We start from the raw sequence: 15096 nt of genomic DNA on the forward strand, positions 1-15096 counted from the left end.
TTTGAACAGAAAATACAGTAAAAATGGTAATACTGACAGTAACTGTAAAATAGTATCTATTTTGAATGTAATGTATTCCTGTGATGCAAAGCTGAATTTTCAGCATCATTACTAAAGTCTTCAGTGTCACATGATCCTTCAGAAATCATTACAATATGCTGATTTTCTGCTCAAGAAAGCAGTTGTGCGGCTGCATATTTTTGTGGAAACCGTGATAATTTTTTTTCAGGATTCTTTGATGAATAGAAAGTTCAAAAGAACAGCATTTTTAAAAAATAGATATCATAAAGGTCTTTACTGTCACTTTTGATCAATTTAATGCGCCCTTGCTGAATAAAAGTATTCATTTATTTTAAGAAAAAAAAATCACACACACACACTTTTGAACAGTATAGTTTGCTTTATTATCTGTATAAAGCATTTGCATATCTGTGAGCCATGAGCAGAACAGACCTGTGAACCATTGTTTCTCTGGAGGAAGATGCAATAAAAACTATCTTTAGAAAACATACTGCATACACACTTCAGGCGAACATTTGTCCATCCCATAACTGAATATTATGGTGTAATGTCATTAATTAATGCCATGGATGTCTAGTTCACGGCATGTCTGCGTAATACAAGTCCATCTGTGCTTTGCATCTGTTGGCCTGGCGGCTAAGCCGGCTAATGCCAAACCATGAAAAGGTGAAATGGTTTTTGGTGCGTGATCAAGACAGCACCTTCATAATCGAAACAAAAAGTGTAAACTGTGTTTCAGTCTCACTTAACGAGCATAACAGACATAAAGCCTGTTCACTCAGAACGAAGGTGACAGCTGTTGTGTTAATACCAAATGACACGGTATATTACTTTCCAACAAACTTCCAGCTGATTTTATTTATATAGCCATGTGCATGCAAACAGTAATGGACTGCACAGAAGCATGGGTAATAGAGCACAACAGTGACGGCCCACTTTTTCAGTGCCCTTGGTTCCTGAATTATTTTCCCATTCATTTTCTCCACGTATTCACTAGAGAGCTCTAATCCTTGGACCAAACCAACCAGCTCTCAGATGAATAGCACAATATATTACTATCAAAAAGTATTCAGTATAACTTTATATACTAATACGCAAAAAAATGTGATACATTTAAAGTTTATTGCAAACAAAACAAGTAGTTTGAGAGTGTATAGAGATTCGAAAATGAACAACTCTTCCCATGAAGCCTTGCAAATGATTCCAAAACAGAGGGTACAATACCAAACCCTTGACATTGATTATAAAATGCATTTAGTTCTGGTCGTCAAATTTGATTGTCTGTTCACAATGTTCTAGAACAGTGGCACTCAAGTTCGGAGGCCAACAGGGCCGCATTTAAACCACATTAAATGCAAAGGGCCACACATTACAATTTGTATTGTAAGACTTTTATTTAGGCCTCCTTACGACAATATTTGTAGTTTTACTTTACAAGTGCAGTTAATTATCTAGCTAAGTCTTACTAGTCCTTTAATTGTTGTCCTATTTAAAATGTCACAGAACATGAAAAAAATGACTATTAAAAGGATTAATAGTTTGTCTTGCTGTATTCTTAATGCAAAAGTTGATGAAAAAATGCCAAAATGCATAAAGAAAAACATTCTTGAGGAAATAAACTTAACAAGAACTGATGAAAAGAAGTGAAAAGTCCTAGTCTTCTTTTTTATGCTCCATTGCACATTGACATTGAGAATTAAAGGGGACATATCATGCTAAATCCATTTTTTTAGCCCTTAAATGCATTTTGTTGTATATTTGGAGTGTTTAGAAGTACAGAAAAGTTTAAATTATTCTCTTCAGGTGCTTTGTTGATATCTTTATATTCTGTTTTGGTCATATTTTTCAACCTGTTCCGATTTTTCTGTTTTTTTTTTTCTGTTTTTTTATTTTATTGTAGAAACACGTAAATATACAAATATATTCAGGAGAACATAAAAGAGGTAAAACAAGACAAATAATACAGAATAATTCCAAATTAAGTGCCATAAAAATAATTTAAAAAACATAAAAAATAAAAAACATTAATTATAATAATAATAATACAAATAAAATAAACAATATATGATATAAAGCTGTTTAATCCTGAATATCAGAGCCATTACAAAATAATTGTTCATATATGTTCAGGAATCTATCACATTTTTTATTGCTAGTTAAATTAAAAGATTTAAGCAGTGAGTCTACTTCAGCCAAAAAAATGTGAGAAAATAGGAAGTGATCTCATAAATTTCTGTTTATGGATGAAAAATTTGCCAAATAAAATTAAAAAATTAAAAATATATTCTTTGGATGTGTGGGAATCAGTATAATAACAAATAATATCTTTCAAATTAAAGGAGTGTGCATGAATGGGGGTTTTATTTAAATGAGAAAATATGCTAGACCAAAATTTCTGAACCAATTTGCAAGAAAAAAATAAGTGTATTAATGTTTCATCTTCGTCACCGCAAAACGAACAGGTACTAGAAATATCAATATATTTGGACACCGTTGCATTAACAGGATATATCTTATGTAATATTTTAAAGTGGACTTATTTGGTCTTGTTAGGAATAAAATATTTATGTGGTAATAACCACGCTTTTCTCCATTCAACATTGCCAATAGAGGCAGCCCAATGGGATCTGCCTCTAGGGCAAATTCGATCTCTTTTTTGAAAAATCTGGCGAATATGTTTATTATTGCATTTCTTATCATAAATGCTAATGCCATCCAATAACAAAGCCGAATCCATCATATTAATTTGGTTGTATAATAAGTGGCTCTTAACCAGTTGCACTAGACCTGTAGGAATAGCTTTAAGCACAGTATTGTATTCTTTAAAAGGAATAGGAAAGTCATGGATAGTCATGAAGCGTTCATAAGACAAAATGTTACCAGAATTGTCAAATAAAGAAATTATATGAATTAGACCTCTATTAAACCAATTAGAAAAAAAGAGAGATTTGTTTCTAACAGTTATATTCATATTATTCCACAAAAGAGTTTTATGTGGGGAGAAATTGTGGATGTAACACAGTTTCCATGCAAGAAGAGCTTGCTGATGAAATTTAGATAGTTTAACCGGGAGTTTATTGTACATATAATTACATTTTAAGATAAACGGTAGGCCTCCAATTTTATTAAAGATGAAATTAGGAATGAAAAACCAAATAGAATTTGAATTTAGTAGACATCTTCTAGTCCACTTGATTTTAAACACATTAATAACGTTGTGAAAATGTAGCACTTCTAGTCCCCCATCACTTCTACAATTGGAAATCACTTCTTTTTTAAGTTTATGAGACCTGTTTTTCCATATAAAATCAATAAAAATTGTATTAACACCTTTAGCAGTGCAGTCATTCACAAATAAAGAAAGTGATGGATACACAAAGCGAGAGAGACCTTCCGCTTTAGACAAGAGAACCCTACCATAGAGAGTTAGGTCTCTTTGTAGCCAAAGATTAAATATATTTTGGGTTTTCTTAATTCGACTAGAAAAATTAAGTTGTTGTCTGTCTACTAGATTTTTTGTTAAGTGAATACCTAAATACTTAATTGTGTCTATAACTGGAATACCCTCAAATGACGTATCATCGCATTTATGCAACGACATTATCTCACATTTCGACATATTTAACTTTAACCCGGAAGCACATGAAAAATTTCTAACTATCTGAATGGCACTGGAGAGTTGGGTTTTATCATGTAAAAAAAGAGTGGTGTCATCAGCCAGCTGCGAGATTTTAATCTCCCTATCAAAAATGGAGATACCTTTCAAGTTCTGATTGTGCATAATACTCAGTGATAATAGCTCAGTAACCAAAATAAATAAAAAGGGGGAAATTGGGCAACCCTGTCTGACACCACGCTTTATAACAAATCTTTGGGAGGTGTTCAGATTAACTATGACTGAACTACTAATTTCTTTATAAAACATTTTAATTACATTAACAAAGGATTCCCCAAAACCAAATAGTTTGAGAGATTGCAGAAGAAATTCATGCTCAATGGTATCAAAGGCCTTATAAAAGTCTAAGAAAAGAATAATGGCTTTAGAGTGTACAAATTCAGAGTAATCCAACAAATCTAAAACAAGTCTTATATTATTGCTGATATGTCTACCTTTGACAAATCCTGACTGTGTCTCCGCAATAATTTGGTCAAGTTTAAATTTCCACCTATTAGCATACACCAGGGCCAATATCTTGTAATCAATAGTTAAGAGTGTTATTGGTCGCCAATTATCAATTAAGAGAGGGTCTTTTTCAGGTTTTGGAATAAGGGAGATTATACCCTGCTTCATTGAAGTAGTCATTTCCTTCTGAGCAATGCATTCTTTATACATGCAAAGTAATGGGGATTTTATTAAGTCCCAGAAATGGATGTAAAATTCAACGGAAAAACCATCAACACCAGGGGATTTCCCTCTCTTCATAGAGAAAAGAGCAGATTTAACTTCCCCAATTGTCAAAGTTGACTCACAAAGATCTTTAAAATCATTATCAATAGTTGGAATATAGTCTTTAATAGTTTCGACAAAAGTCTCACAATTATCTGAATTAAATTCGGAAGTATAAAGTTTGTCATAAAAGTTTGTGATAAACTTAAAAATTAAGTTTGGATCAGTGCACCTGACGCCATTAATATTTAGAGCTGTTAATGAATTTATCCTGCAATTCCTCTTCTCTAATGCAAAAAAGTAACTGGAGTTAGTCTCTCCTTCTTCTAACCATTTGGCTTTTGACCTAATAAAGATTCCTCTAGCTAAATCCAAATAAGCTTGATTGATTTGTAAATTTAAATCTCTTAAAATTAACTCTTCCTCCTGAGTTAATGTTTTTTGCAATAAAGTGTTTATTTTATTTAGGAGTTCAAATATTTTTTTCTTTTTAGAGGATTTTAGCTCTTTACTTCTTCTGATGGCAATCTGCCTAGCTCTATATGTAAAAAATTCCCATTTTGTTTTATAACCGTCACTGGAATTTTCAGAGAATATACCAGAAAACAAGTTCTTAATGCTATCATTAAAGGCTGTATCCTTAAGGGGAGAATTATTAAATTTCCAATAACCGCGCAAACTTGAATTTTTTCCAGTGTTACTACACAATTTTAGACTTATTAGCTTTTGGTCTGAGAGGGGAGCAAAAGAATGAGATAGATCTTTTACAAATTGAAGAGCTGATGAAGAGATCAGGAAGAGGTCGATTCTCGATTGGGAAGACTTATTTCTATTTGACCAAGTAAATTCCTGCAAATCAGGGTGAAAGAAACGCCATGTATCTGTAAGAGAAAATTTCGAGCATAATGATAAAATGTTAATATTTAACTGCTGGCTATCGTTATTTCTGGGAGGAAGTCGGTCCAAGGAGTCATCCACACATTCATTTAAATCCCCGCCTAAAATCACAAAAGAGTCTGGGTACTTGATAATTACTTCATTCAATTCTGAGGTTATCTGAGAGAAGAGAAACGTACTCGGTTACTAACGTAACCTCGGTTCTCTCTAGAGAGGGAACGAGTACTGCGTAATAGCTTACGCTAGGGGAAAACCTCTTTTCCACGAGATATTGAAGCCAAAAATTATCCTTAATTTTGTATTAATGTAAAACGCTTTGCAGCAGCAAGCAGACACAGGCGAGACAGCTCGCGCGCCTATTGGCTGCTCTTGCGGCAAATGCAGCAGCCTATCGAGAGAGACTCTGCGTGACGTAATGACCAATGGGGGCAACTCGCGCCCATATCGTCACGTCCCGCCAGAAAGGGCGTGGTCTCACTCTATAAATATGCTCGTTAGGCTGGTACAAGCTGGTTTTCATCGCCGAAGCGAACCAGAGCGTATTCCAAGCACGGCAAGATACGCAGTACTCGTTCCCTCTCTAGAGAGAACCGAGGTTACGTTAGTAACCGAGTACGTTCTCTTACGAGAGTATCTCTCGTACTGCGTAATAGCTTACGCTAGGGGAACACAATGCAACACGCCGTGCGTACAGGGATCCAACACCAAAGTCCCAGGGGCCGAAGCCCAGGGCTCATATAGTGCATAATCACCATAAACTCACATAGAGTGGAGGATGAGAGGCTGGAAGCGTCATTCCTTATAAAATAGCACCCAGCGGGGCTATCATATGACAATAAAACGCGCAGCCAGGGTGAAAGCTTTCAGCCTGATCTGGGTGGCCATACGTGTGTCAACACTCATGGGGCTGCAGTAAACTCAGCATCTGGGCCGCACAGCGGGGCAGATAGCACTGAATTTTAGACCGCCAAAAGCTTAGCTTGTAAGGCGGGTACCTCCAGGTTATAGTATTTTATAAATGTAGACGGCGAGGCCCAGCCCGCGGCCGTACAGATATCTTGCAGGGAAACCCCGCTAGACCATGCCCACGAAGAGGCCACGCCTCTCGTGGAGTGCGCTCTGACACCCAAGGGGCACTGCAGGCCCTTTGCAGTGTAAGCGAGCGCAATGGCATCCACTATCCATCTGGATAGGCTCTGTTTTGAGGCGGCAAGTCCCTTGGAGCGCCCGCCAAACAAAACGAAAAGCTGCTCAGTCTGTCTGAAAACAGACGAGCGCGACACATAAGCTCTTAATGCCCTGACGGGGCAAAGGAGACTCGCGTCCTCCTCCTCATTGAGAACCGGTAGGGCGGACAGGGAAATTACCTGGGCCCTAAACGGTGTATTGAAGGATTTCGGCACATACCCGTGCTTACGTTTGAGAATGACCTTCGAGTCATTAGGCCCAAACTCCATACATGACGCGCTTACTGAATGCGCCTGCAAGTCCCCTATGCGCTTCACTGAAGCGAGAGCCATGAGAAACACTGTTTTGAACGACAGGTGTTTCATGTCCACCAGCTGGATTGGCTCGAACGGGGCGCCTTTCATGGCCTCCAGGACCGTGGAAAGGTCCCACGTCGGGACTGAAGGGGGCCTGGGAGGGTTTAGCCTCCGAGCTCCCCTAAGGAAACGCACGACTAAGTCGTTCTTCCCCAGCGACTGGCCAGACACCGGTTTTGCAAACGTTGCTATGGCCGCCACATATACTTTGAGCGTGGATGGGGTCCTGCCCTTATCCAGTAGCTCTTGAAGGAAGGAAAGCACTTCCGAAACCCCGCATTCCACAGGTGAAAAGCTCTGGGCTTGACACCATGCAGAGAAAACAGACCATTTCGAGGAGTAGAGCCGCCTGGTAGACGGAGCTCTAGCCTGCGCGATCGTGTTTAACACTCCTTCTGGGAGGCTAGCGGGTACCCGTTGATGGCCCATGCGTGCAGGGACCACAGCTCCGGGCGAGGGTGCCAAATCGAGCCCTCCGCCTGAGAGAGGAGGTCTCTCCTCAATGGTACAGGCCATGGGGCAGTGCTGGTCAGCTGCATCAGGGCAGGGAACCACGTCTGGTTTGTCCAGAGCGGAGCTATGAGCAGCACTGGGCATCCGTTTTCCCTGATTCGTTCCAACACCTGAGGCAGGAGCGAGACAGGAGGAAAAGCATATAGGGGGCAGCGGGGCCAAACATGAGCCAGCGCGTCCTTGCTTTTCGAGAAAAACTTCGGGCAATGAGCGTTTTCGTGGGACGCAAATAGGTCCACCTGTGCTCTGCCGAACGTTTTCCACAGCAGCTGGACCGTCTGCGGGTGCAGCGACCACTCCCCTGCTGGAACATTGTTCCTGGACAGTCTGTCTGGTCCCACATTCAGGTGACCAGGCACGTGCGCTGCTCTCAGTGAGAGCAGGTTGTGCTGAGCCCAGACCAGGAGGCGTTCCGTCAGCCTGTGAAGGTTTCGTGGCCTGACGCCGCCCTGGCGATTTATGTATGCCACCACTGACATGTTGTCCGACCGGACCAAGACGTGGTGGCCTGTTACCTGGGGACAAAAACGCCGTAGCGCTTTGTCGACTGCTATCATCTCCAAGCAGTTTATGTGAAGGAGCTTTTCCCGTTCTGACCACAGGCCAGCTAGCGGTCTGCCCTCGAGCAGCGCTCCCCATTCCGAGGTGGAGGCGTCCGTAGACACCACCTTCACACTCGAAGCGGTCCCCAGACTCACACCTGACTGATACCAGTCGGTTATTTTCCAAGGTTCCAGAGCTGAAACACACTGTAGGTCGACCCTGAGGCGAAACAGACCCGCTGTCCATGCCCTGGGTGGAACCCGCGCTTTCAGCCACATCTGCAGTGGGCGCATGCGAAGCAAGCCCAACTGGAGTACAGAGGCCGCTGAGGCCATCAGCCCCAGCATTTTCTGATACCTTTTGAGCGGAACTATCGAGCCGTGGCGGAAGGATTTTCGCGACGCGCTGAATATTTAGTCCGCGCTCTGGTGACAGGCGTGCCGTCATGGATAGCGAGTCTAACACTGTTCCCAGAAAGGAAATTTTCTGACTGGGAGACAGTGAGCTCTTCGCCCAATTGACTGTGAGGCCCAGCTCCTCGAGGTGCTCGAGTAATGCGGCCCTGTGTTCTATGAGCTCCGATCGTGATCGAGCTAGAATCAGCCAATCGTCCAAGTAGTTCAGGACTCGCATGCCCTGAAGTCTCAGGGGTGCGAGAGCCGCGTCCATGCACTTCGTGAATGTACGAGGTGCTAGGGACAGGCCGAACGGCAGGACTGTGTATTGATATGCCTGGCCCTCGAAAGCGAATCTCAAGAATCGCCTGTGATGGGACGCTATTTGTATTTGGAAATAGGCGTCTTTCAGATCTATTGACATAAACCAGTCCCCGTGGCGCACTTGCGCGAGGATTTTCCTGGTCGTAAGCATTCTGAACTGGCGTTTCACAAGCGCTCTGTTCAGCTGTCGCAGATCTAAAATGGGTCTGAGACCTCCATCTTTTTTCGGTACCAGAAAATATCTGCTGTGTAGGCCCCCTTTGCTCTGAGCTTGAGATAAAGGTTCTATAGCACCTTTGCTCAGTAGTTTCGCTATCTCGGCTATCGAGTAGCAAGAAGTAGATGAGATACTTCGTTTTTCACCGTCGTCTCGACGCGCGCCGTATAACGGCGGGGACGTCGAGCGAACTGTAGCGAATAGCCTCTTTTTATAGTGTTCAGCACCCATTCTGATACCCCAGGAAGCTGTGCCCACACTTTCGCGTGAATAGCTAGGGGTAGAATGAGATCTGGGCTCTGGCCGAGACATAGTGACGGCAAGGGAGCTCCGGCGTGCTGTAACGCAGACACTGTTTACAGTGTGTGAGGCGGGGGGCGCTCCGATCGCGGCGGGCAGCCTGGCCGCGCTCAAAACCCTTATAGCAGTTTGCTGAGGGAGAGAGAGCGGGGCTTAACATGTCTGTGAGTGAATGTGGGCGCAGGACAGCGGGCACATTTACTGCACTGAAAAACACCGTCGGCCTGAGCTGACTGAATGCGTGTTGGTTTCGTTTTTACAGAACCCGTGGAACATGAGGTGTGTAGTGTTTGTGGGCACTGAGACGTAGGCACATTCACTACATTTAGTGCACAATTGACATGAGGCGATTTTGTTTGTGCGAGCCCTGCATTTTTGCGGGCTGTGTTTGTGTGTAGAAATGAGCCCTGGGTTGTGGGCATTTTCAATACACTCATAACACCATCGGCTGTGGCCGGAATACCAGAAAATACACCGTTTATGTGATTTATCTGGGTCGCCGTGGGAACAGCATTTGTGTGCAGGCAAGCGGGCATGGTACTGGCTTGCTTACTGCAAAATACACTGGAACGGTCACATTTTCTGGAACTGAACGAGCGAAAATTTCAGTGGAAGTCTGGCCACGGCGAGACTGAAACACTGTCGATTTCCTAGGAGTCTAGGAAGACTTGTGTTGGTTTCGTTTTACAGAAACCGTGGTAGTGTTTGTGGGCACTGGGTTGTGGGCACATTCACTACATTTAATGCACAATTGACATGCGTCGATTTCATTTGTGCGAGCCCTGTACCGTGGCGGGCTGTGTTTGTGTGTAGAAATGAACACTGGGCTGTGAGCATTTTATTACACTTATAAAACCATCGGCTGTGGCCGGAAAACCAGAAATACAATGATTACATGATTTTTCTGGGTCGCCGTGGAAACGGCCTTTATGTGCAGGCAAGCGGGCCGTGGTACCAGCTTGTTTACTGCAAAATACACGGGAACAGTCGCATTTTCTGGAACTGAACGAGCGAAAAGTTTCGGTGGAATCTGGCCGCGGCGAGACTAAATTTGTATCTGCTGCGAGAGCCGGGATCGAACACGGGTCTCTCGCGCGAAGGCTTCGGGTTCCGCCACTGGGCCACAGGGAGAACTACATTAGCGCAAGCAGATAAGAGAGCGTCATCACAGTTTTGTGTGTGTCGGCGTTTGTATGCAGGTGTGCGTGTTATACAACAGGCTCATTGCTGCAATAATGACATTTTCAGCGGCTCAAACTAGGAGCTGAGAAATGTTTGAGAAATGGAGATTAGTCCGGCCTCGGCGGGGACTAAAACACACTCTTTTCTCATTTGCCGGTGACGCACGCCCATGGGGGGCGGGGTAGATTTCTTATAACGTAAAGAAAGCTAGCCGCGGTTTTAGGGCTCGCGGTCTTGATGCTGGCACGTTTCCCTGACGACTCGCGGACAGAAGAGGGAGGTCCACAGAGCTCGCCTGTTGCGCGGCGGTTGCGCGGGCGCCTCCCAGTCGAGGCCGATGCTTTCCACGGCCTGAGAGAGCAGACACATCAGCTCAGTCTCAATGCCGGCTCTCTTACCAGTGGTTTGGTGGGAAACGCTAGCGGAGGGGAGGTCCACGGAGCTCGCCCAATCCTCGCTATCAGATACCAGAAGAGAACACGCCTCGGTGGGTTCGTCGAACTCGTGGACGGACGCGGCGGCAGGCGGCGGCCGTTGTCCGTCAGTGAGCGACTCGAGCGAAGCCGGCGAAGCTGGCGGGCGAAGCTGGCGGGCGAACCGGCGAGCTTTGGCGGGCTGGAGAGAGCTCGGGAGCGCGCTGGGCGTGGCGCTTCTTGCGGCGCGGCACCACGGCGGGCTGTGGTGAAGGCTCGGAGAATGATGCCAGGCGAGTCCTCAGAGTCACCATAGGCAAAAGCTCGCAATGAGGGCATCCGCCGTCAGCGAGCGCGATGGCCGCGTGATCCTCACCCAGGCAGGACACACAGATGACGTGACGGTCCCCGTCGCTGAGTGGGGCGCGGCACGAGCCACAGGATGGCATCTTTAAAAAGACGCAGCTCTTTTGTGATGAGAAGTGTGAGTCGCGTCAAGTAAGCGAGCAAACACTCTCAGCAGAGTAAGGATACAAAGTGATATAAAAGGATATAGAACGCCGGAAAGCGCAGCAGGTACGGCAGTTGAAGGCGGCGAGGCCAGCGACTCCAGAGCTCGTCCCGCTGAAAAGCTTGCTTCGACGGCGCGGCTTCTCACTCCGGATCCAGCGATGCATGTGCTTCGCTGAAGAGATGAAAATCAGCTTGTACCAGCCTAACGAGCATATTTATAGAGTGAGACCACGCCCTTTCTGGCGGGACGTGACGATATGGACGCGAGTTGCCCCCATTGGTCATTACGCCACGCAGAGTCTCTCTCGATAGGCTGCTGCATTTGCCGCAAGAGCAGCCAATAGGCGCGCGAGCTGTCTCGCCTGTGTCTGCTTGCTGCTGCAAAGCGTTTTACATTAATAAAAAATTAAGGATAATTTTTGGCTTCAATATCTCGTGGAAAAGAGGTTTTCCCCTAGCGTAAGCTATTACGCAGTACGAGAGATACTCTCGTAAGAGAACCTGTTGGCAGATCGGGAATTGAAACCATAAATATTACAAATAATAAAAATTGAGTTATCCTGCTTAATCACTAAAATAATCCATCTGCCTTCATCAGAAGATTTAACTTCTAGTATGTGCCCTTTAAATTTGTGCAACAAAATTGAAACTCCATCCGAATGACTAGAGCCATGACTACAGTAAATTGCATTTCCCCATTGATTTTTCCTAAATTTTACATCCAAATCACTTGAATGCGTTTCCTGAAGAAAAATTATATCTGACTCACTGCTTTTACAAAATAAAAAAAACAGCTTTCCTCTTTACAGCGTCACGTAAACCCCTCACATTTAAGGATACAACAGAAAAATAATGAAACTTAAAATCCATCGTACAAAGAAAAAGTATAGTAGGCTACCTCTTGTCTGAAAAAAATCCACACAAATCTATTTTGAAATAGGAACAATATATAACCAAAATTAATTCACGAACATTAAATTAGAGTATAATCACTCAACCTCCTTGCTTGTCAGCGCAAAGCATTAGATAACATTAGTCAAAAAAACTAACAAAAAAAAAACTGTCAATAGATAATAAATTGAACGATCGAACTGAACATGGTCAATCTTTATCAACTTACACAGCAGAGTTTGCGGTTCAACCGGAGAAATAACAAAACCTGGCTTCCCAAAATGCGTTGCCTATGGGAATGAAAGGAACCAGTCTTATTTCCCCTTCAACGAGGAAAAAGATCATATCCGCACCGCAGAACCGAACCGGTCTATTTTACATCAGAGAAGTTGAATCTTTTCCCGTCGATTAAGGCAAATGCACCGCGAAAAGGAGGCTTTCTTTCCTTAATCCCTGGCTTTTTTAACAAGAGGCCAAAGTTTTTCTCTGGCGGCCCTATCCTCTGGTGAAAGGGCTTCCGTGAGTCGCTACTTATTGTCGAAAAGAAATTTGCAGCCATAGCAGAATGCCAAACGGTGTCACGAATACGACGCAGAGCAAACAGTATAATGATTGATCTGTGGGAACCATCATTTCTTCTCTGGCCAAGACGATGTGCAATGTCGACGGCCTCCTCGAGGTTATCGCTGATCCCGGGAACTACATTGCTAAGGACATCGATTGCAACTTTCCGGACATCCTCACCATCCTTTTCTCTCACGCCATGTAACTTTAAAGTCCATCTCCAGCTGTAACGCTTACATTCACCCACCTCTTCCTTCATGGTTTTATTCATCTTTTGAAGCTCATGAATCTCCTTTGCCACAACTTTCAGAGATTCCTTGTGCGTTGCTACCTCAGCAACAAGTTGAGTCACAACTGACGACATTGCCTCAATCCGCTTAGCCGTAGATTCAGTCCTTGTGTCAATTGCAGAAATCTACTGTAACATCTCTTCATATTTGCCAGAAAGCTCACGAATGGCCGCCAGAATTTCTGCTGAAGAGCCGTTACTTTCCATGCTTACCCGTTTTTTTTTTTTTTTTGGAGGTTTTAAGGGAGTATCAGGCAGAGGAGTAGCAAGAAGATCACTCAAATCTGGGCGCGAATCGAACCAGTTGTGTTCGTCAGCATTATTCGATGAAATCACATCCACAGAGGAAACGGCGCTATCGCTCCCTTCAGCAAATTGAATAGGCTCCGTAGTTGACATGGGCCCGTGTGCTGTCACGTTCGAAGTTTGTCTATTTTTCTTTCTTCCCATAGATGAATTGGCGCAAGGAGGTTAAAATGAAGAAGGCAATCACTTACTCGTTCATAAATAGTAACTGTCAAATTATAATGGCTATAATCGTCCTATTTCAAAATGTCCTGACGAGACGTTCAACAACGTGTCCACCTAACACCGCGCCATCTTGGGCTCCACACGCCTATGTTCCGATTTTTCTGTTCTCTATGACGTTTTTTGAACTATTACGTCACCGTATTTGCAGCGGAACTGCCAAATAAGGACATCGACTTCCGGCCCACCACTTCGAGCAATCCGCCATTTTTATTTCTCGCTGCAATTTTGTAGTCCAAGCTAAAGGATGCAGAACTTACGAGAGGGTAAGTTAAAATGTTCGGTTGTTGGATGTAGTAACCCACACGCTTCATTACACCGTCTAATGTAGATGAACTGCCGTGCTTGTGTTGTGACAGGGCGCATGTTTAACTGAAAGAACGAGCAGAGAGAGAGACCCGGTCGCGCGCGCACACTCTCTCTCTTCGGAGCCAGGCGAAAGTGTAAACAAGACTTCACCGTCTCCAAACTAGGCGCTGTCTTGCTCTCTCTCCCTCGCACATATTTATCAAAATAAATCGACACGGTGGTAAAAGGTCGGAAGACCAAAGTTTAATGTGTAAATACAGTAACACACCATTGCGATACATCCATATGAAGACGTTGTTCTGCAGGTTCGTCGTCTTCATTTTCATCTCGCTCCGGCTCCGACTCTGGCTAGAACATGTAAGGCTGGCTGGACAAGCCTTCCGTTGTTGACATTTTGTTAATAACGTGTGAATAAAACGTTTCTGTGCCGCTAGATAATCGTATCTCTGCTATCAAACTACAAAAATGGCCGAACGGGGTGGAGTTGAACCGAGTGTCACCGCTACAACCTGGAGAGGGGGCGGGGTATGAAGTGGCTCAATTGTATTTAAAGAGACCGCACCAAAACGAGTTGCTCTCAGACGCACATCAGAAAAGGGGTAGAAAAGGGGCCTGTGGAGCTATAATAATGAGGAATTCAGACCCAAGCATTGCAGTTCCGCTTTATATAGACTACAAATGTATGATTTATATGTAAAAAGGAACGATTTAAAAGCATGATATGTACCCTTTAAAGTTTTGTTTATCCTGTTGCTAAGAGGACCATCGGCCACTTACACACTGCAAAGTTTCAGGAGTGTCAAACGCATTAAATGACGCAAAAATAAAGTTAGTTTGTTTTTTAAAGCTGCAGTCCGTATCTTTTGGCCCTCTAGCAGTTAATAAACAGATGAATTGCATTTTTTACAGTTGAAAAAAAACCTTTAATGCAATGAAAATGTTCTATGGATGTTAAAGGTTCTTCATGGAACCATGCCAATAAAGAACCTTTATTTTTTAAAAGTGCAGTTTATAAGACGTAAAACATATGTAAACATAAACGAACTGTGCATGTGTGCAAGTTTTGTTAGAATCCGATATACACTCACCTAAAGGATTATTAGGAACACCATACTAATACTGTGTTTGACCCCCTTTCACCTTCAGAACTGCCTTAATTCTACGTGGCATTGATTCAACAAGGTGCTGAAAGCATTCTTTAGAAATGTTGGCCCATATTGATAGGATAGCATCTTGCAGTTGATGGAGATTTGTGGGATGCACATA

General features: G+C 43.4%; 1 protein-coding gene and 1 long non-coding RNA gene across 3 annotated transcripts in view; both read right to left on the reverse strand.

Moving 5' to 3' along the window:
* Positions 1–15096, reverse strand: part of LOC130082283 (phospholipid-transporting ATPase ABCA1) — a 203137-nt gene that overhangs the window by 160799 nt on the left and 27242 nt on the right. The gene's annotated exons all lie outside the window — the stretch shown is intronic.
* Positions 1711–13825, reverse strand: LOC130082285 (uncharacterized). Its single transcript, XR_008806756.1, has 2 exons — positions 13657–13825; positions 1711–1899 (listed from the first exon to the last, which is right to left on the reverse strand). It is a non-coding gene; the product is annotated as an uncharacterized LOC130082285 (long non-coding RNA).

Source organism: Rhinichthys klamathensis, unplaced genomic scaffold (genome assembly GCF_029890125.1).
Source record: "Rhinichthys klamathensis goyatoka isolate OS25496 unplaced genomic scaffold, OSU_Roscu_1.1 h1tg000042l_1, whole genome shotgun sequence".
NCBI lineage: Eukaryota > Metazoa > Chordata > Actinopteri > Cypriniformes > Leuciscidae > Rhinichthys > Rhinichthys klamathensis.